This window comes from Rhinolophus hipposideros (assembly GCF_964194185.1).
Source record: "Rhinolophus hipposideros genome assembly, chromosome: 5".
Taxonomy (NCBI): domain Eukaryota; kingdom Metazoa; phylum Chordata; class Mammalia; order Chiroptera; family Rhinolophidae; genus Rhinolophus; species Rhinolophus hipposideros.
The window spans coordinates 67,854,618-67,876,412 of NC_138051.1; the positions used below are offsets into that span (position 1 = coordinate 67,854,618).

Below are 21,795 nucleotides of genomic sequence, written 5' to 3' on the forward strand. Positions count from 1 at the left end.
AATTACAGCTTCTATAGTTGTAATATAATAGCCATATAATTTTTACTATGAAATATCATTTGGATGCTTATAATGTACTAGTCATAAGATTAAACATAAAATTAGTCATGATCCTTTGCCAAAGGCCTGTTCTAGTTTTGCTTTGAAGACTACTAAAATATGACCATCAAAGTAAATGAAGAAAACCCAGTATCAATAAGACTAAATATATGCAATACATGTATTTCTTTCATAGGTCCATGAGCAAGACTGAACCTAGGCATGGTTGTGGAAGAAGTAGAATTTATCTTTGGTGTTATTGAGGTCTTTACTAAATTCCTTCTTAAATTTCTTTTACCCTATCTCACCAACACACGTCAAAGCAACTTGCTTACCGAGTATTAAAGCTTGAGTGCAAAAAATCTAAAGACAGACACACGCAACAAAATGAAGCTGGACCACCTCCTTACACCATATACAAAAATAAATTCAAAATGGCTTAAAGACTTAAAGGTAAGATCTGAAACCATAAAATTCCTAGAAGAAAATATAGGAAGAAACTTCACAGACATTAACCGGAGTAAGATTTTTACTGATATATTCCCTCTCGTGAAGGAAGTAAGAGAAAAACATGTGGGATTACATCAAACTAAAAAGTTTTTTCACAGCAAAGGAAACCATCAATAAAACAAAAAGGGATCCTACTGAATGGGAAAAGATATGTGCCAATGATATATTTGATAAGGGGTTAATATCACAAATTTATAAAAAAACTCACTCAACTCAAGTCCAAAAAACCAAACAACCCAATTAAAAAATGGGCAGAGGACATGAAGAGATATTTTCTAAAAAGGATATACAGATGGCAAACAGTCATATGAAGAAATTCTCAACCTCACTAACCATTAGAGAAATGCAAATAAAAACCACAATGAGATATCACCTCACCCCAGTCAAAATGGCTATCGTCAATAAATCAACAAACAACAAGTGCTAGCATGGATGTGGAGAAAAGGGAATGCTTGTGCACTGTTGGTGGCATTGCAGATTGGTGCAGCCACTATGGAAAACAGTATGGAGGTATCTCAAAAAACTGCAAATGGAACTACCTTATGACCCAGCAATTCCACTCCTAGGTATCTATCCGGAGAAATCCAAAACTCCAATCCAAAAATCTTTATGCACTCCTATGTTTATTGCAGCACTGTACACAAAAGCCAAGACATGGAAACAACCGAAATGCCCATCAGTAGACAACTGGATTAAGAAACTGTGGTGCATTTATACAATGGAGTATTACGCAGCCATAAAGAAGAAAGAAATCTTATCATTTGCAACAACGTGGGTGGACCTAGAGAACATTATGTTAAGTGAAATAAGTCAGACAGAGAAATACAACTACCATATGATCTCACTTATATGTGGAATCTAAAGAAAAGAATAAGTGAATGAACTAATCAGAAACAGTTTTGGAGACATAGAGGAAAACCTGAAGGTAGCTAGATGGGCGGGGGGGGGGGGCGGGGATAAGGGGGAAGGTGAGAGGATTAGAAAACAGTCAGTAACCGTAACAGTAACAGTCAGTAATGGGGTTTTGAAAATTAATTTGGGGAATGTAATCAATAATGTTGTAAAGATTTTGTAGGGTATCTGATGGACACGTGTCCCATTTGGGAGACCACCTCAGGGATGATGTAGATGCCGATCACTGCACTGTACACCTGAAGCTGAACAATAATGAATGCCAACTATAATTTTATATATGTATATATGTATATATATATATATATATATATATATATGTATGTATATACTTACAAGAAGTGGATACAGCATTAGGAATAGAGACAGTGGAAATGTAATGGCTCAGTGCGATGTCAGAGGGATAGTGGATGGGGGGAGGGGTGTTTACACAGTGTGAGGGATATAAATGATAAACGTCTAAGTATTACTTTGTCTTGTGCACCTGAAACTAATGAAAAAAAAAGCCAAAAAAAAAAAGATGTATGTTGGGAGAGTAGTGAGTGAACAGGAAGAGAGTAATGAGGTTCTTAGAGCATACTTTTAAGGACAATAAGTATTCACCTGTATTGAACTGCTTAAATGGGTATTAATGACTCTTGGCCTTTTTTACAAAGTACTTCTTACTACATTATACTGAACTTACCAAGAAAGGTTACTTGATGAGTCATTGGCAAAAATATCTAAGTATAGTTCCCAGATAATGAAAACATTGAGCCCTAGTAACAAGACCTCTCGAAAGACCACATTTCTACCTTGAAAATGTAATCACTCTATGCCATTTAAAGCTGAAAGCCAATTTTGCTTCCTCTTTAAGGATTTATGAAACTGACATGAAACAATTTTTCTACTTCCACTTTTGCTTTCCCAAAATCTCTTCTCCATACTTCAGCAAGAGCAAAATCTAAATCAGATCACATCACTCTCCTGCACAAAAACCTCCAGTGGTGTTCCATAACACTAAAAATCAAAATCTTTACTGTGGCCTATAAGCACCTGGCTTACATAGCACTCTCCCCCTCTTACTTTATGCCCCAGACATCCCAGAGTTCTGTCTGTTTCTTGACAGGCAAGGCTCACTCCCACCACAAAGCCTTTGCTCTTGCCTGAGACACTCTTTTCCCACAACCAACCTGATCTCACACTTATAGTAGACCTGCCTGGTCTCTAGTGTAGTCTCTTGAGTTTTCAGTCTCTGATGCTAACCTGAATTCTTCCCACTACCTGATGCTTCTCTACAAAGAGGCCTCTGCCATGTTTGTACCAATGGAAGGATGACAGGCTCCACAGTGACATGTGAGGTGCAGGTCAATGGGTGATGTGTTCGCTTTTGTCTTGCTAAGTGGGATTTTTAAGGAGTATATCAACAGGATAGTGTTAGAACGGAAGAGATATATTTTACTTAAGTGGAGAGAGCAGGAGAATGGAGGAGGTGACAGCTGGAAGAAAAACTCTTAAGAAAAGTGATGATTTTACATGGAGCTTCAGGAATATGTTATTACAACTATAAAAGTTGTAACTTCTACATTGATGAGCCAAACAATAATTTCTGCCTCTGGTTCCAAATTCAGCCTATGCACTAGATGGTATAAATCATAAGCACCTACCATTGGAAATAATAATCAATCATTCAGAGAGAAATCATTCAGAGAGAAAGTCATCAAGAAGGTCCAGTCAGGCGAGGATGTGGAGAAAAGGAAACCCTTGTGCACTGTTGGTGGGATTGCAGATTGGTGCAGCCACTATGGAAAACAGTATGGAGGTATTTCAAAAAACTGCAAATGGAACTACCTTATGACCCAGCAATTCCACTCCTAGGTATCCATCTGGAGAAATCTAAAACTCTAATTTAAAAAAATTTATGCACCCCTATGTTTATTGCAGCACTATACACAATAGCCAAGACATGAAAACAATCGAAATGCCCATCGGTAGACGACTGGATTAAGAAACTATGGTACATTTATACAATGGAGTATCACGCAGTCATAAAGAAGAATGAAATCTTACCATTTGCAACAATATGGATGGACCTAGAGAACATTATGCTAAGAGAAATAAGTCAGATAGAGAAAGACAAATATCATATGATCTCACTTATATGTGGAACCTAAAGAAAAAAAATAAATGAATGAACTAATCAGAAACAGTCTCAGAAACATAGAGGAAAAACTGAGGGTTGCTAGATGGGAGGGGTGCTCTGAGACTTTTGCTGAGTAGTTAGCTCCAGGCCCAGCACTGGCACCAAACCAGAATCTATATTAACCTGGTGACCACAACTCTTCCCACTCTAGTGACTCCCTGAGACCCTGCCTTACCCAAATGTGTACTGCATGAGACTTTATCAGTGCCTGAAACATACGGAAGCTGGCAGGTGGCAGCAGGCTTCAAGGTGTCCTGGCTTATTGTGGAGCTACCCCAGGCCCGGTACTCATGGCATCCATCTGTGGTTCTCAAATTAGCCTCTCCCATGAGCCCCCAGGTTTCATTCAAGCAGTGAACTGCCACAGATCACTTTGTAGCTCCTACCAGATAGTCCCCAGCCGGCCACAGGCAGTGAGTGACCTGGGTCTGCACTGGAGATCCTCCATAGAGGCCCCAGAACCAACTACTTGCAGGTTGGCTTTAGAGCACAGCCCAATTAGCCCCACAAGTGGCCTTTAAGACACAAAGGGGGTCTCAACGACACCTAAGCCCACTGGGGCGAATTCCACTCAGTGGGGTAAGGCCCTGGTACAGCAGCCTGTAAGCTGTGGATGTGGCCAAATCCCACAGCCAAGTCAGCCGGAGGGTCAATCCCAGCCACTGACATGCTAATAGCAATCAAGGCTCAACTTAACAGGGGGGCACACACAACCCACACAAGGGACACCCCTGGAGCATCTGGAGCATCTGCAGCAGGTGACCTGGAGACTGTGCCAGGATCCTACAGGGTCCCTACTACATAAAGCCACCTGACCAAGACTGGGAGACATAACAAATCTACCTAATACACAGAAACAAAGAGGTAGCCAAAATAAGCAAGAGGAAATCAGTTAGTTACCTACAAGGGAGCTTCCATAATGCTGTCAGATGATTTCTCAACAGAAACTTTGCAGGCCAGAAGAGATCAGCACAAAATATTCAATGTGATGAAAAGCAAGGATATACAACCAAGGGGTATTCTACCCAGCAAGTCTATCATTTACAATTGAAGGACAGATAAAGAGCTGCCCAAACATGAAAAAGTTAAAGGAGTTCATTACTACCAAATCAGTATGACAAAGAAAGTTAGAGGGACTTCTTTAAGATGAAAAAAAAAGGAAGGAAATTATGAGTAATAAAATGGCAATAGCTATAGCTACATATCTATCAACAATTATTTTCCAAGTAAGTGGATTGATTTCTCCAATCAAAAGACACACGATGGGATAGGGCTGATGGGTAAGAAAACAAAATCTTTATATATGGTGCCTATAAGAGACTCACTTTAGATTGAAAGACATATACTGATGGAAAGTAAAGGGATGGATAAAAATATATTTAATGAAAATGAAAACAAACAACAACAACAAAAAAGTGGGGTAGAAGTACTTATACCAGACAAAATAGACTTTAAAACAAAGGCTATAACAAGAGACAAAAAAAGACCCAATAATCCCACTTGTGGGTATTATCTGGAGAACCCCAAAACATTACTTTGGAGAGGATGTGTGCATCCATATGTTCATTGCAGCATTGTTTATTGTTGTGGAGGCAGCCTGGGTGTCCATCGATGGATGAATGGATACAGAGGTGGTACATACCGTATATACAATGGAATATTGCTCAGCCATGGAAGGGAATGGGTTCTTGCCATCTGCGATGGCATGGATGGACCTGGAGGGTATTGTGCTGAGTGGAGTGTCAGAAAGAGAAAGACAGATACAATGTGATTTTGCTTATATGTGGAATCTAAAGAACAAAATAAACAAACAAAACGGAAACAAACTCAGGTACAGAAAACATTTTGATGGTTGCCAGATGGGCGGAGGGTTTGGGGTGAGGGTGAAAAAAGGGCAAGGGATTAAGAAGTACAAATTGGTTGTTACAAAGTAGTTATGGAGATGTAGAGTATAGCATAAGGGATATAGTCAATAATATTGTAGTAACTATGTATAGTGCCAGGTGGATACTAGACTAGTCAGGGGGATCACTTCTTAAATTATATAAATGTGTAATCACTATGTTGCACACCTGAAATTAATCTAAAATAATATTGAATGTCAACTGCAATTGAAAAAACATTCACTGGAAAACTTTTTTCCCAAATGAATGAAAGAATAAATAAATAAATACATAAATACATAAATAAATAAATAAATAAATAAATAAATAAATAAATAAATAAAATTATTTTCTCTGTAATTCCCATGAATTGGTTCTCATTGTACTCAGCAAAAGACAAAAGGATTTTGTTACCTTTTTTCTCTGATGGAGCTCTAGTTTGTCTAGATCCTGCAAGAAAATAAAATGCATATTCATATCTCTGTATTTAATTGCTCTACGCTAAAAATGATTTCATTATTCAGTTATTGCTTTTACCATAAATTATTGCTTTTACTGTTCTTTCTTAAAAGTAACAATCAAGATAAAGATTAAAAGTAAATTTAAGTAGTGAACAAATCCCTCAAATATTTAAAGGACAAGATCAATTCATATCTGACCATGGCAGCTTTTCTGTAGGCAAAGGATCTGTTTTGGTGATTAACTATTTAATTGGAATTTTATATAATTTAATTTTTGATAATGGCTGTGTATAACAAATAGCTGACAAATTCCTAAAAATTTAAGTCTGTTCTCATGAGCTAGTACAAGCCAGCTCCATACACCACAACATGCACTTTCCACACCTTGACTCTCCTTGCTGCTTTATTACTGGCATGTAAAAGTTAGGGATGATCAGCAGAATACAGGGGAGAACCTGTCATTACTTTTGGTGACTCTGGGTAGTTGCTAGCCCTCTGACACTGAGTTTTCTCTTCTGTTAAAGTTGAGAACAATCCTTGCCCTGTCTACCCACAAGAGTTGTTGTGAGTATTAAATTGATTGGCCTATGTGGCAGTGCAGAGCGAGATATAGAAAAACGCCTTTATGATGATGGTCATTTCATCATTGGTTTTCAACCAGACCACCATTGTTAAGGATGCAAAATGTGTTGCAATTTTCAAAAGTATGGTTTAGTTTGAGATATTCTTTGATACCCGCATTAGACAGTAAACACCCAGAAAAAAATATGTTCTCAAGAAGTCCAAACTATTGCTAGTCTTTACTCATTAAGAACAGCTATCTATATTGGAGGGGGTGGGGCACATTTTTTCAAAGCTCATAGTTTACTCATTTCTGGCTGCTGTTAGATTGTCTGAAGAGAACAATGGAGTGGTGAAATGCCTCTTAACTTCAATAGTTACATAATAGTCCTTTAATTTTTAATTTTTATTTTTCAAGCTGCTTTGCTTTTTGGGACAGACCAATTCACTATAATATTTTGAATGGATTGTGCCCTTCTGCTCAAGGTGGTTTCCTAATTGTAAACTGGATTAAGTATCCCAAATGTCCTAAGTTGGAATTCTAAATTTGAGCGACTTTATAAAATATTTGCCTCAAGTTTGTTGAACTTCTCTTTGGTCTATAGACAATTCTTTTTCTGCCGACACTCTTTCCCACATCAAACTTGTGCTGATCCCTTTGCCTGGAAAGCTCTCCTCTGATTCTTCGCAAAGCTGACTCTCATCCTTCACCTCAAATGCTATCTTCTTAGAAAGGTCTCCTCTGAACACTTGTTTCAGGTCATCTCCCTGATCTATTTCCTTATTTATTTCGTTTACAACACTGATGACAATCAGCAATTTCCTTATTTATTTGTTTATTTCTTTGTCTGTAGCCCTCATTATAACATAATTGATATTATAATGCTGGGCCTTTCCCTACTGATGTCATTATCTACCTTCAGCACCCAGCATAGTACCTGGCACACAATATAACTCTCTGTTGAACAGATGAACTTGTTTGATAAGAACCATACCAACATTAAGGCTGTGGCCATATACAGTTCTCTCGAGGCAAGAGTCTACCCTAAAGACTCTCCAAGGCCTGGCCTGTGATGCTCATGGTGGCCCACATTTCTCTCAGGGAACAGCGTGAGCCCGAATGGCAGCAGAAGACTGCTGATTTTCTTTTGTCCCATCCCAATGGGGCTGGCTTAGTGATGTCACATAGGACAGGATTCTCTAATCCTTTTCATTCTGTGACAGTCCTTCAGACAGCTAAGTTTTTCATGACTTGATATGGTTTGTTTGTGGGGGGGGAAATGAGGACTGAGGGGGGATACACCCCCCCCACAACAAAATTAGTTTAGGGGCATTATCCGCTGATATGTATTGCTTCAGGAGAAAGTGGGTAGCAGAAACTGTAATTTGGATTAAGCTAAGGAAAAGAGAGAAAAGAAGAATGGGGAAAAGGGTAAAGAAGATGAAAAGAGAACAGATGAAAGAACAAAGAGTGATTAAAAGAAAAGGGAGAAGAGGACAAAGGAAGAGGACGTTGGTGAGGAAAAAACATGAAATAGGTAATGAAGGAGGAGGAGGAAGGAAGAGCCGAACCTATGTTCTGCTTGGCTTTGTAACTCTTGGGTAATGACTGGCTTCGGTGTGAAAGGATTGAATGGCTCAGGTTAGGGGGAGTCTCAGGTATTCTCCTGAGGGATCACTTAAATTGCTGAGATTTCTTTTCAGAGGCCTAAGCAAGACTGTCTCAGGGGTAACTCTCCTGGCTGGATTCAGAGTAGTAATTTGGGAATCAGAAATGTTAACCTTTTCTTTAAATCATGATTGTGGAAGAAAAGAGGAGAGAGTATTACCGAGTGGACTAAGCTTTAGACTTCTCACTGCAGTTCCAGTCCTCATCCCACGCCTTCCAATTACGAGGCTAATAGCATACAGTTAAACCTAGGACTTGAAAGCCAATCTTTCAGAAAATCATCTTTCTCTTTGGTAATTGAGATATCAACAGATGTCCAAAGCAGAGTAGGATAGTTTTAGAATATACCTATAAAAATTATTAAAAACAATTATGGCAGCATATTCCCCTGATGTTTCACAAAAACTATGAACATTACTAACATGTGTAGGCCAAAGCAAAACCTTGTATTCAAAAAGAAAACTTTTAACCCTCTTTTTACGATGTCCTTTTCCCCCTCTCTACATAGTTAAGATTTTTGCCCTTAGTATATTATTTAGGGAATATTTAGTATAACATTTAGAGAAAAAATATTTAGTATAGCAATAAAGAAGGGGATATTATAATATCAGGCATATTTATCCAGACACCATTAAAAATATTTGTCCCCAATTTTAAAATATTAATCTTATAACCTCTGAGTTTCCTACTTGATACCAAAATGTCCCTGCAAGCTGTATCCAGAAATAAGAGAGAAAGGTGTAACTTTATCAGTAGTCTGTGGTACACTGTGAAGACTCCTTAAAAATCTCTTTACTTTCATATTTTCTATTTTTCTACCTCTTCTGCTACAATTGACCCAGATTCTTCTGCAAGTGTAGAGCAGAGAGAAGAAAGGAATGAGTGCCAAATAGAAGGAAGCAGAAAGACAGGCAAGACCTTCAAGATCAACGCCACTACTGCCATTGGCAACCCTAGTTCTGCCTTACGAATAAGAAATTTTGTTTTCTAAGACATTCCAAATAGTGTTTGCCACATGGGCTTTTCTATTTTGGAATGCTAATGAGTCCACTAGCATGCTAATCATGCTGCTACTTGTCTGAAGTATTAAGGATTCCAATAAGGCAGAGTTTCAAAGATCTTTGATCTAATAATGTTCCTTTTTTTTTTTTTTTGGCACGTGTGTACAGAAGTAATTAGGAAATGTGTCCTCACATGATACTGGGACCAAATGCAGAAGTGAATTTTATTTTTACTTTGTATATCTCAAAATGATCTATCTTCATCTTACTGGAAGAAATTCTAACCCAAATATATTGGGTAAAGTGATTGTTTTGAGTTCCTTGAAGATTTTGGCCTGCCAGTGACCATTTGGCGGTAGTTTGTTAGGTCCCAGGGCTAAAAATGAAAGGAACAGAATCTTCCCAAGAAAGTCATGTTGAAGAAACTGGAGATGGCTTCTACAAATTTAAAAGCAGCTAAACGTTTGCTGGTGGCAGAAAGACAGAATAAATAGGATGCTTTTGATCTAAGAGCTGGGGCAACAGAGTGGTTTTAGGAGATACAAAGTAGCAGGGTGTAACTTGCTATCGTAAGTTCCTGAGATAAAATGGAGAGGCCGCATCATAAATTTAGCTTTTTATTTGTCAGAATACAATTTGGCTAATATTTTCCTGTGTTCTTTTTAAAGTACCTGCCTCCTACAATGAAGTATGTGTTTTTCCTTAGTGTATACCAGATAACTTTTTTTTTTTTAACACGGATTTTTCTTTTAAGTTACGTTCCTGCAAATGTGGTGTAGGTCAAATCCCTGAACAGGTTAAGCCTTTGACAAGGGAAAGGCACCGCAGCCAATGGGAACCCGTGCTGGTGATGTACTGCTCCCCAGTTCTGATTCATTGGCCTGCGAGCGTTTGTCATTCTATCCCCGGCGTCGGCAAACCGCGTGGGCCGGGTTTTCCGTAGTCTAGCTAGCTGAACTGGATTTTGGCCTCCTGCACGTGCAGTTTCAATTAGGTTTAGTTGATCTCCAACTCTTCATACAAGTAGCTGTTAATGTTTCGGATTATGCCACAGATTTTTGAAAAATCCTCCGTTCCTTTAACCTCACTGGAGGTCGTTGGAGGTCCCGTTGACAGAATCATGTGACTGTAACAAGTGAAAATAAATACAATGTGGGATGCCACGAGCTACAGCTACACAGAAAACCTGCCAGGAATTCAGCATGTGCCCTGTGCGTGTCTGTAGGTGGGCGGCGGCAGGCTGCGTGTGTCGCTGCCCTTCGGGACGCGAGGTGTGTGGCTGGGGCACTTGCGTGGTCCTCCCGAGGTCGCTCGGGAACCGTGGGGCCCTGGGGAAGGGGGTCTGGCGGCGGCCAGGGGCCCAGCGCGCGTTTGCGCTACAGCAGCCAGGCGGCTGCGGTCCGCGGCTGGGTCGGTCCTCGGGGCTCTGTGGAAAGCGTCTCCGCGGGGTTTGGGTGGGTATTTGTAGACAGGTGGCAGCGCCGGGACCGGAGACGCGGACGCCCTGGCTCGGGAGACTGCAGGCGTTGGAGAGCTCTCCATTCTCCGGGATCCTATCAGTCGCACACTCGGAGCAGCTCCCGGCGCCGGGGCCCAAGGTCCCAGTCGCGGTTCCGATCCGGGATTTGGATGCTCCCTTCGGCTTCGGCCTGGGGCCCCGGCCGCTAGGCTGCCGAGACGAGAAAAGCTGGGTAGGGCAGTGGCGTCATCGGCGGCCGCTCCTCCCCCGCCTGCCGCCACTCGCCGCAGTTCCTGCCCAACGACATCCGGGTCTCTCCAGCTGCTGCGTCGCGCCTCAGCTGTAGCGGCGGCGAACCCGGAGGGGCGGGGTGGGGCGGGCGGAGGAGTGGGGGTGGGGCAGCACGGCGCCTTCGTGGGCGCGCCTGCGCGGGGACGCGCTCGAGGCGGCGGCGGCGGCGGCGCTGCTAGGGGCGGGAGCGCGCGCGGGAGCGAGGGAGCAGTGGTCTCGGCGCCGGCGGGGCCCGCAGCTTCGGGTGCTCGGGCGGCTGCAGCTCAGGAGCGGGTGGCTGGGGAGGGGGGGTGGGGGGGCTCCAGGCAGGTGGGGCGCGAAAGCAATGAATCTTTGGCTCTTCCTCCTTCTCCTCCGGGACCCGCTCTCCGCCTCCTGTTCCAACGCCTGGATGATCTGAGCCGCGAGGGCGCCGAGAGCGGGGGCCCGGACGCAGCCCGGCTCCTCCCCTCGTCCGCCCCCTCCCCTGCCTGACCTGGCCGGCCGCAGCCGTGGTGACCCCTTTCCCGCCCCCTCCCCGGCCGCCGTCGCCGCCGCCGCCTCGGCCGACCAGGGACCTGCCCGCCCGCGGCTGCTCCGGGTAAGCGCGACGCATGGGCCGAGGGCGGGCGGGCGGCCGGCGCGGGCCTGCGCGGCGGCGGTGGCGGCCAGGCCTGGGGCCTGGGGCCTGTAAACAAGCCAGGCGTCTGCCCGAGCGCTCCCGGGAGGAGACGCGACAACTCCACCCCCTGGCCCGGCCTCCTCCCCGGAGCCGGGCTCGGACGGCGAGGGGTTAACGCTCCGCGAGGGCGGTGGCGGGGAGGCGGGGGCGGGGTGTTTGCGCGGCGGCGCGGGGAGGGGGCGCGACCCTCTGGCCGCCTGCGCCGGCTTGGGTGTTGGTGGCGGCGACGCGGCCGTGGGCCGCAGGCCGGCCTGGCCCTAGAGCGGCCCGTGGAACTTTTCCCGGGCGGGGAGTGGGCTCCCGGCGCCCCCACCCTCCGCGCCGCGCCTCCCTGCTCTCCAACCCCGGGGAGGGCGACCGGAGAAAGAAGGGGGGAGGCTTCCTTTGCACCGGACTTAGCCTCGAAATACCAAATTGTGTAGCATTTGCGTCGGATTTTATCGGGGGCAGAACTGAGAGTGAGACTCCTTGAGAACTCAAGCCAGTGATGCCTCCAGTTCATTCATTATTAAGGCATCGAACAAATCCATTGAAGTAAAACCACACTGATTTCTTTGCCTGGTCTTTTTAACCGTGTAAATGTGTGGGTAAAAGTTCTTGGTGTTAGTTTCGTTGAAGTATGGTTTTGTTCTGCTTGTAGATTTGAAATAATTTCTCGAAAGAGAGCTGACTGTGGAGAGCCTTCTACCAGCTGCAGTTGTAGATACGTTTTGAAAATCTCATTACCTGAGGTATTTTCCCTTTTCCTCAAGCCACTCCTGGTACTTCGCACATCCACAGAGGGCACAACCCCAGCTGTCCACGCCAAGACACTGTGCGCCGCTCTCGCCCCCGACACTGTTTTCTGCTAATTAGATTAAGGAGCCTTTTAAGAAATTGCTGGAAGAGTATGAGAGGTGTAAAAAAATCTGTGGGAGATAGGTATTATTTTCCCAAAGGAAGTGATTTTGACATGGAAAGATTAGAAATTTAAAAAAATTGTGTTGAAAAAAAGGCTTAATCCTTTCAAACTTGCAAGTTGGGATTTTAAACAATCTCTTTTTGGATGCAAAGAGCCCTGAAGTGTCAGCGGATTTATTGATTTAAACAGGACTGAGTCTTACCGGTTCCAGAGCTCTCAGAAGTCCAGCAGGGCTTGCTCCCCAACTCTAGAACAACCTCACTTTTATAGTTTTATATTTTTACCTACCTGGCCTTTGCCAAAGATTGTATTTCTACAATACACATTACAAAACTGACTAGGAAGATAGTGACCCACCCTCCAGTCCGTTTTCTAATCATAGCTGTTAACGTTATTGATTTAACGTTTCCTTTGCTAGCAAATGATTTGAAGCACAAAGTAACATTCCTTGCCTGATGTTACAGTTCTCTTACGTGTAATTCCCATATATCTGATTAAACATCCAATCATGTAGTGATGATTACTTTTAACTTGCAAGTTAGAACAATTCCACGTCAAAACTATAATGAACTGCCCATGGAAGTTGCTTAAGACATATTTTATTTAATATAATTAAACATTTTTCATATCAATGAAGTCATTATGGGCTAGGTATATTAAGACTGGTAAAGTTTGGCTAGCTACCATAGTATATGTTTGAGAAATAACATGGTTGAATGCTGCAGTCATCCGATTTGTGTGTGTGTGTGTGTGTGTGTGTGTATTTTAACACGGATTGTATCTGTTTATATTTTAGTTTGAAGGGCTGAAGTGATGACCATAATTACAGTATAAACTGTTGAAGGGAGCACTACACTAGGAGACAAGAATTGTTTAGTCATGGCTATGCTCCAAATATCGGTGTCCATGGATGAGTCCTTTAACTTTTTGCGTCTCAGCTTACAAATCAGTAAAACCAAAGCGGTAGTTTATATTATCGAATGTACTGCCAGTTAAATATTTTTGATTCTCTTAACATGGTCTATTCAGTATGCTTTGGTGTGTACTTAGAGGTTCAGCATTCTAAAGCTGATTTTCTTTCTGGGTTTTGTCTTATGTAAAAGAATTTTAAGTTGGTATTGTTCTTTAGGAAAGATATTCCTATAGGTAGCCTTTATTGATTTTTCTGTTGGTATTGGGAAATCTAGGAAAACTCTTGGGAGGAAGGAGGGTAGAGATTCCACAGGAGACAAACAGTGGTTGAGACTACAGTTTTGAACAATCGCACAACCCTTAGTAATCTGATGTGAAGGGCATTATAAGGTTTTTCTGTCAGTTCAAGCTGTGTCTTGATTATTTTTTAATAAACCTCCGTATGAAAATTTGTTCCCCAATACCTAATGTTTTTTCCCCCAAAGAAATCTATAGCAACATCATGTTGTCACATGTAAATATTGCTAAGCAGTTACAAAAAACCTGCAGTCTTTGAATTTATTCACATTACACCTAGACTATGTATTGTAATGGCTAACAGACTGTGTAGCTGATTCTGGGTTAACTATGAATGTTTATTTATTTAATAATTTAAAACTAAAGATGGACATATGTCCACAGGGAGCTTGTTATCCCTAAAGTGCTCACCCATGGGAGCTGGATTAATTTCTTAAGGTGGAAGTCCGTGGTCATGTAGAAATAATTATAAGGTGATATGTTGATGATCACCCCAAATGATTATCTAACTTTTGCCTGGGCTCCTGATCATGAGTGGTACTCTTGACTGCTTTCCATCCTTAATCAAATCAGAGGAAGGAGGCAGCCATGTTAGAAAGTCAGCTCAAGGAGAGTCCTTAATAAGGGCTAAGCAAGAAGATAAAATGCAGTGTGACCCTGTGAAATACATGGACCTTGGGGGAGGGGAGGTTTTATGAGGAAACTAGGTAAAAGTTTGTGTCTTCCTATACCTTGGGTAGTAACCTTATGCCAGAATATGTTCTGTTTTCCATCTCAAATAATGTTGGTGACAAAATTTTAAAAATTCAGTTGCTTCATTTATTATTTCACCATTAGCCAGGATGTATAAATTCTCTGAATTTCTACCTAGGATTATTAACCACTATTATATGAAAGAAGCTTGGGTTAAATTATATCAAAATCAGAAGGTTGATTATGTTATTCTTTTCCTCTTTCTAATATCTAATGTGTTCCATATTACACAAGTAACAATTTTATATTTTATTATGAGTCTCCAGAATATATTCCTTGATGGTTTTGACCTTTGCATGTCCTATTTGTGTACCACCTAGATTATCTCTTTACCTAGCTTTTTTTTTTGCTGAGGCAGGTACTAGGAGCTAGAGAAAATAGTTAAGAGAGGTGAGCTTCAGTATTCTTTTATGTAAAATGTAATGAACTTTAGAATTTTTATAAGAAACTGAGGGAAAGGTACTGGATGTAAACATTCATTGAGTAAAATGTGTGATAAAGGAGGGAATTTGAGTTTTTATAATTCTTAATATGTTCATTTGGAATCCATTGACCAAATTTATGTAGTATTCATATTTAGGGTCTGGTTTGAAAGTCATTAGAGTTTTTGTGGCTGAGACCAAACTACTTTTAGATCAGAAGAAAGTGAATAATAAAAGCTATAACTTACTGGCCATTTATGTCAGGCTTTAGTTTTCATCACAACCCTCTTTCTAACATGATATTTCTGTTTTACAAATGAAGAAATATAGGCTCAGAATCTAAGTTATATGCCAGGATCAGATCTATGTAGATACAAAATTATTTTCAAAATATTTCTGAGGATTTTTCCCAATTAGACAAGCCTTGTTCCTAGGAATCAAAATTTGAAAAGCTTAATGTTAGTACTTCTGATCCAGGTTCCTAGAACTTTCATAAATTTAATTAAGTCTTCCAATGCAATGATCCCTTCTAAAACATTCAGAAAAGATTTAAGAAGTTAAGTTCATTTTCTCATTCCCAAAGTTGCAGAAGTCAACAGAGCTCAGCAATTTTATATCCTCAACTATCATTGTTCAGATTGAGGAAATAACCTTAATGAAGGTCTAAGGGAAATGTTTCTGAGAACATAGTCAGTGGAACCAAGTTGAAGACTACAGAGAGGAAAAGGTAAAACTTCTTAGTTGGGCGGTCTTGGGCACCTGATTTCTCTAAGCCTTAGTTTTCTTTATGTCAAATGAATCCTTTCTAATAAGGTAATCTTGAAGATTAAATGAGATGATTATATAATGCACTTAACATATTTTCTACCTTGAAGATAAAGTACCAAAGAAATATGGTAGCTGCTGTTGAGCATATGAAATCTTGGGATTCTTAGGGGAATAGAGATTTAGTAGGTATGAGAGGCTTGTCTTTGAGTATAGTTTTAGCAGTGATCCTGGAAGCTATAAAAACTACAAGAGAGTGGTTAGAGACTTTAGAATACATTGTAAAGCTTGCCGGTATATAGAACTTGTATGTGAATAGACTAAAAGTTAAGAGGTAATGGAAGAGAAAGTTGAGTATGAGTAGTTTTATTTGTACGAAGCTGGAGAAAAATCATGGGTTTAGAATTATGATTAGGTGGGAGTAGATGGTTAAACGGAGGCTATAAAGTAAGTAATAAAGCAAAGGTGAATGTTCAGTAAGTGAAGGAAATACAAGGGTTGGTATTTTGAAAAGTTAACAGTTCATGACTAGAAACAGGCAATAAGATATTGCTGCAGGAAAAGATGAAAGAATAAGAAAACTAAATTATTCTAATTTAGTTCTTCCTGTAAAAAATAAATAGGGAGTCTTCATAAAAGGCATTAAAGCTTTATGTGTGAGTCCTGGGTTATTTAAAATTGAAGAATTGTATTGGAACAGTTCGGTCTTATTACCTCATACCCAAACCATGTTTTTTTTAGAACTCTAACTGGTCTTTCCCACTAGCATCTTGTACTGTATCTCCCTCCCCCATTCTATAAACATTACAAAATTCTTCCTAAAATATTGTTTTCATCATATTATTTATCTTTTCAATATACTTAGTGACTTCTTTTGCCTCTAGAATAAAGTTTAGAATTCTTGATTTGGCTTTTGAAGGTTTTTCCATGATTGGACCTCAGGACTGATCTATTTCAACCAAACTGGTACACTTGCCCTCCCTGGAACACACCCTGTACTTTTCTCTGTGTGTCTTTGCTTATGCTAATCGGTAGCTTGGAATTCTTGCCTTCTCCAGCTTTTGTTTTGTCCTTTATCAGGGCTCATTTCTAATATTTCCTCTTCCACAAAACCTTCCCTGATCTGATCACCAGAGTATTTCCTCTCTCCTTTCCTCTGTACATGTATTTCTCTAGCAGTATCTATTGTATTATTTGTATGGCTTTAGTCATATACTTTACTACTAGGTATTTGTGTTTTAATTATAATTGTGTGTTCAATTTAATTATAAAATTCTGAAGGGCAAAATACAATAACTTTTTATTATCACCAAAGCTTTGCCTTGTGGGTCGTCGACATTCAGATATTTTATAAGTATAGTATTAGGCAAACCTGAGAGGGAGTGATTGCTGTAGGAGGTGGTGGAAGAAGTTAAGAGCTTTGGGGGAGCAGATATTTATGACTCTTGCTATGCATTATTTTGGCTGATATTTAAGAGTGAAGATTATACAAATCTGAAATGTGGCAGAGTTTATGCTGGTATAGAAAATAAAGTTGACTGATTATGTACCTAAAGGTTTCTTTTTAACTTCTTGTGTTTGGGCTTTGAAGATTAACAGGACATTCAAAATCATGCATCTCTTTCCAGAGTTACAGTTGCAAATATTACAAACTAGGCATCCTTTTAAACAGAGAGGAATTGTGGAATCACAGTAATTAGGCAATGTATTAGTTAAAGGTGGGAAATAACTGTCAATTGATTTAATGTGAACCAAACAGATATCTAATATATGAGTAGTCTGTGTTCCTATAAACCTCTAAGCTAAACTTTAAACTTTAAGCTGAAGATTTGCTTTACAGTCCAGTATTTTCTTATTAGAAATCAATTATATTTCTGTAGAGATTTAAAAAATGAACAGTATGTTTTCTATAGTATAACCAGTGGAAATTGTAGGATAGAGTTTGTTTGCAGGTCATCTTCTCTGGGAATACCTAGGTAGAAAAGAATTCCTAACTCTGTTGACAAGGGAGAAGTCACAGTCATTTGTCCTATATATTAATCAAGTGTCACTGTGTGGTTAAGTACTATGAATAAAAAAGACAGGCTCCCTTCCCTCATGGATCTTAATCTTAAATCTTAAATGAGAGATAATGTATTTACAGAGTCTTATGTGCTATGATAAGGGAAATACAGGATTCTGTGAGCTCATGACTAATGGTAGATCTATTTCCTGAGACGGGGAACTGGGTAGGAGAAGTGGTAGGGAGTTGAGAAATTCATTTTGGGCCATGTCATTTGAGGTGTGGCAGAGAGAGAGAGACAGAGAGAGAGACAGAGACAGAGACAGAGAGAGAGAGAGAAAGACAGGGATTAAAGCTATTAGAAACAGAATTTTCACTTAAAAAGAACAAACCCCTTTTTTTTCTGTACTTTCCCAGCACCCTTTTCCATACACACAAAACATCTCATATCACAGTTTATGGACTCAGTGAATGATTCTGTTTTAAGAATGTTAGATTATATGGACAGAAGTCTGTCATCTTAAGAGAAAAATACTTTTTGCCCCTTTTTTCCAGCAGGGACACTTTATATGTGTCAAAGACTTAGAATTCCCACATATTTTGTGAGTGAATAAACTTTTTACCCTCTTAAATATTTAATGTTTTATTTTCCCTTTTTTCAGCTTAAACATGCAAGTTTGTGAGCAAACACTGTGTGAGGGGTGTTGTTTGTTTTAAGCAAAAGAGAAAAGGATGCGTTGGCTGAAGAAGTCAGTTGTTCTTTTCTGGGTCAGTCTGAATCTGAATCCTCACATATACAAGGATTAGAAAATAGCAAACTGGGAATTGAATCCATTTCTTAATCTGGACACAAGTTATCCAAAACCGAGGAATTTGAAATAGTTAACAGATGAGGCACAATTGAGATTGTGAATACCAAACCATTCTTAGAAAATTTTAAAAACTAAATAGCTCTATGCCTTTTAAATCTTTTCTACTTTTAAAAAAATTTGCTTCTACTGTAATTGTTAGTGAAAATAGGTCAGTATCTAATTTTTCTAGTCACTAAACTCCAACTAAATTTAGCTTAGATATTTTTCAGGCAATTATATACTTCTAAATTTTACTTTAAATTGTGTAGTACATACCTTTGTAGAAATTTAAGAAGACTAGCTATGGAGTTTGTAGTTCAGATCACAGCACATGACTAGAAGATGATGGTACATTAAAAATCGTGAAACATGAAGTACACATGAACAGTGGCAAGCTCTGTCTCACACACATTTTGTATAATTGCAAATGCTGCTGCTAATACCTGTGCAAACTAACTGTGGTGTAAGTACTTGTAAATTGTTGCCATCTAACATTCTCAGAACAGTAATTTAGCAGACTAATTATTTTTTAATAGTTTTTGATAGAAAAAAATGACCTGTGTCATGTGCTTTATTTATGTGAAATAGTACTTAGCATAAAAGCTTTATCTGACTTATTTTGGTTGGTTCGATTGGTCGATTTTGGTTTGCTTTTTGAAATACGGTTTTTAAAGTTTTAATTTAGGGCATTTAAATTAGGGTATTTAACTCAGTAACAATATTTTGCATTAGAATTCATTTGGATGATATTTGGTTGCAGGAGGTTAAGTAAATATTTAATTGAAATACTGATGTAAATATTTAGTTGAAGTTTTAAGATGAAGAAATATTAAAATAGCTGAGAAATTTTCAGGTAACTTTTTAATCTTTGAAAATATTTTAATACATTTTCCATACTACTACATCTAATTGCCATTTTTTAAACTTTTTTGTGTAAAATAAAATATAGATACAGAAAATCATATAAAACCAGAGTAATTTTTTTAAATGGCATTGTTGAGATATAACTCACATAGCATAAAATTCACCCATTTAAAATTCACAGCTCAGTACTTTTTACTATATTCACAGAATTGTGCAACCATTACCACAATTTAATTTTAGAACATTTTTATCACCCCCAAAAGAAACGTTGTACTCATTAGCAGTCACTCCCCATTCTCCTCTCCCCCAGCTCTTGTCAACTACTCACCTACTTTCTGTCTCTGGGTTTTTTGTCTTTTGGGTGTTTTATGTAGGTGGAATCCAGATAACATTTTGATCAGTTTCTAGCTTTTATCAACATCTTGTGTATATGAGATAGCCAGTTATGAATAATTTAGCCTCCTTTTATAACTTAAATAATGGTTATTTTCTCATTCTCTGACCAGGAGAAATTATTCAATAATTGAAAGATTATATCCAAATTTAAACCAAGAATCAGGCTTTTCTCCAGTATTATAACTTCCATAAATATGTACCATTAGTTCTCACCTCCAGTACTGCTTTTCACTGTGGGTTGCTCAGTACCCCTCAGCTTTCCCTAAAATGTTGATGTAGTAGTTATTTCTCTTCCACTTCTCAAACTCTTCCATTAGTTGACTGAATGCTTCCCTTTGCAACTGGCTTGCCTGATCTTTACCTTCTTATTCCTCTAAACACAAGAATGAGGAAGAATTAAAAGCAAGAAGGGAAAATAGAGAAGAGATTGCTCAGGCTGTGGGGCCAATGTGGTAAGAGCAGGCATAGAAATGGTATAACATTTGCGAGGAGACTGAATTAGGCAGAAGAATAAAACTTCGCAACTGCTTAGGAGAGATTAAGACCTAGAGGGAAGAAATAGAAGGCAAAGATGTTATGATGTAATAGAAGATAAAAAGATAGGTGAAATTTTAAATTATTTTCAGTTCTGAATTTTGAATTTTAGTTATATGTCAGTGAAGCACAAAGGATAATTTCATTTTCTGATGAGGATTAGAATCCTTGACATACTTTCTTTCCAAAATTTTGTGTAGGATTTTTGAAGCTGAACCGTAGTCATTTTTGTCTTTTGGATTATTGTAAGATCTTCAGGTTTGAACCAGTGCAGAGTGGGAAATCCATTTCACCTTGGAATTATTCTTCAGAGAATTCTCACAGAATTAAAGGCATTGTCCCTTTGGGGTTTCCTAATTGGAGGGGCAGAATCTTCTTCTGGGTGCTCCTATACTCAGTGGGCTGCTTCAGACGTCTAGAATTAGCCAGAGTATAGCCACTAATTGAGAAGTTGCCGCTATCAAGGAAAATCTTACTTGATTTGATAAGTCAGGGGCCTTCTGGTTGGATTAGAATTGTTAGTGAGATTTTAGAGACTGTCAGTAAAAGTGCCCCCAAAGAGCCAGAATCCCACATATGAGATGTGATCAAAAACTATGGTGAATGTTTAAATTAAATTTAAAAAAATTATTAGGTTGGTGCAAAAGTAATTGCGGTTTAAAAGGTTGAAAATAATTACAAAAACCGCAATTACTTTTGTACCAGCCTAATATTACAGTAAAAGACACATTGCCATTAATTCCCCTCAAAATACTTCCCCTCGCTTGGAACACTCTGATCCTATCGTTCTTGCCACTTTCTGAAGCAGTTCCGGAAGTCTTTTTGTGAGTGTCTTTAGTTGCGGTTGTGGCTGCCTTGATGTCCTAAATCGATTCAAAATGTTTAGTACCTTTCATGGTCATTTTGACAGAAGTCTCATGGTACCAGATCCAATGAATAAGGTGGGTGAGGACACACCATGTTTTTATTTGACAGATGTTGCCATATCAGAAGTGATGTGTGACATGGAGCCCTTCTGTTGTGATCACAAAATATGGTGAAGGCTGCTGCTGTCCACAGAAAGGCTGAGATCTTCAATATGGGGAGCAGTGCATCGAACCTTAGTAACAGTGTGTGACAAGTTTCAACTTGTTTGGTGCAGTCAGTTGGGTGCACCAACTGGGTTGAAAGAAGTGTATTTTAAAATGTGCCATAAATTATCCTCCTTCATGATAATGCTCCTTGTCACACACTGCTTCTGGTCTATGGCAATGTCTGTCAAAAACATGGTGTGTCCTCATTCACCTTATTTACCGGATCTGGCACTGTGTGACTTCTGGCTCTTCCCCAAAGTCAAAATGATTCAGGACATCGAGGCAGCCATGACAATGCAGCTAACGACCCTCACAAAAGAGGACTTCCAGAACTGCTTCAGAGAGTGGCAAGAATGATGGGATTAGTGTGTTCAAAGTGAGGGGGAGAATTTTAAA

General features: G+C 39.7%; 1 protein-coding gene across 5 annotated transcripts in view; it reads left to right on the forward strand.

The window, feature by feature from the left end:
- The first annotated feature begins 10,168 nt into the window (after positions 1-10,168).
- Positions 10,169-21,795, forward strand: part of PPM1A (protein phosphatase, Mg2+/Mn2+ dependent 1A) — a 41,023-nt gene continuing 29,396 nt past the window's right edge. Inside the window, exons 1-2 of one of the 5 annotated variants that reach the window (XM_081049765.1) lie at positions 11,140-11,548; positions 12,270-12,360. The gene's annotated coding sequence lies outside the window, so the exon portion shown is untranslated. Of the gene's footprint in view, positions 10,490-11,139; positions 11,549-11,764; positions 12,164-12,269; positions 12,361-21,795 lie in introns of those variants that run through there. The other 4 variants (XM_081049766.1, XM_081049768.1, XM_081049767.1 and 1 more) reach the window with 4 other exon arrangements.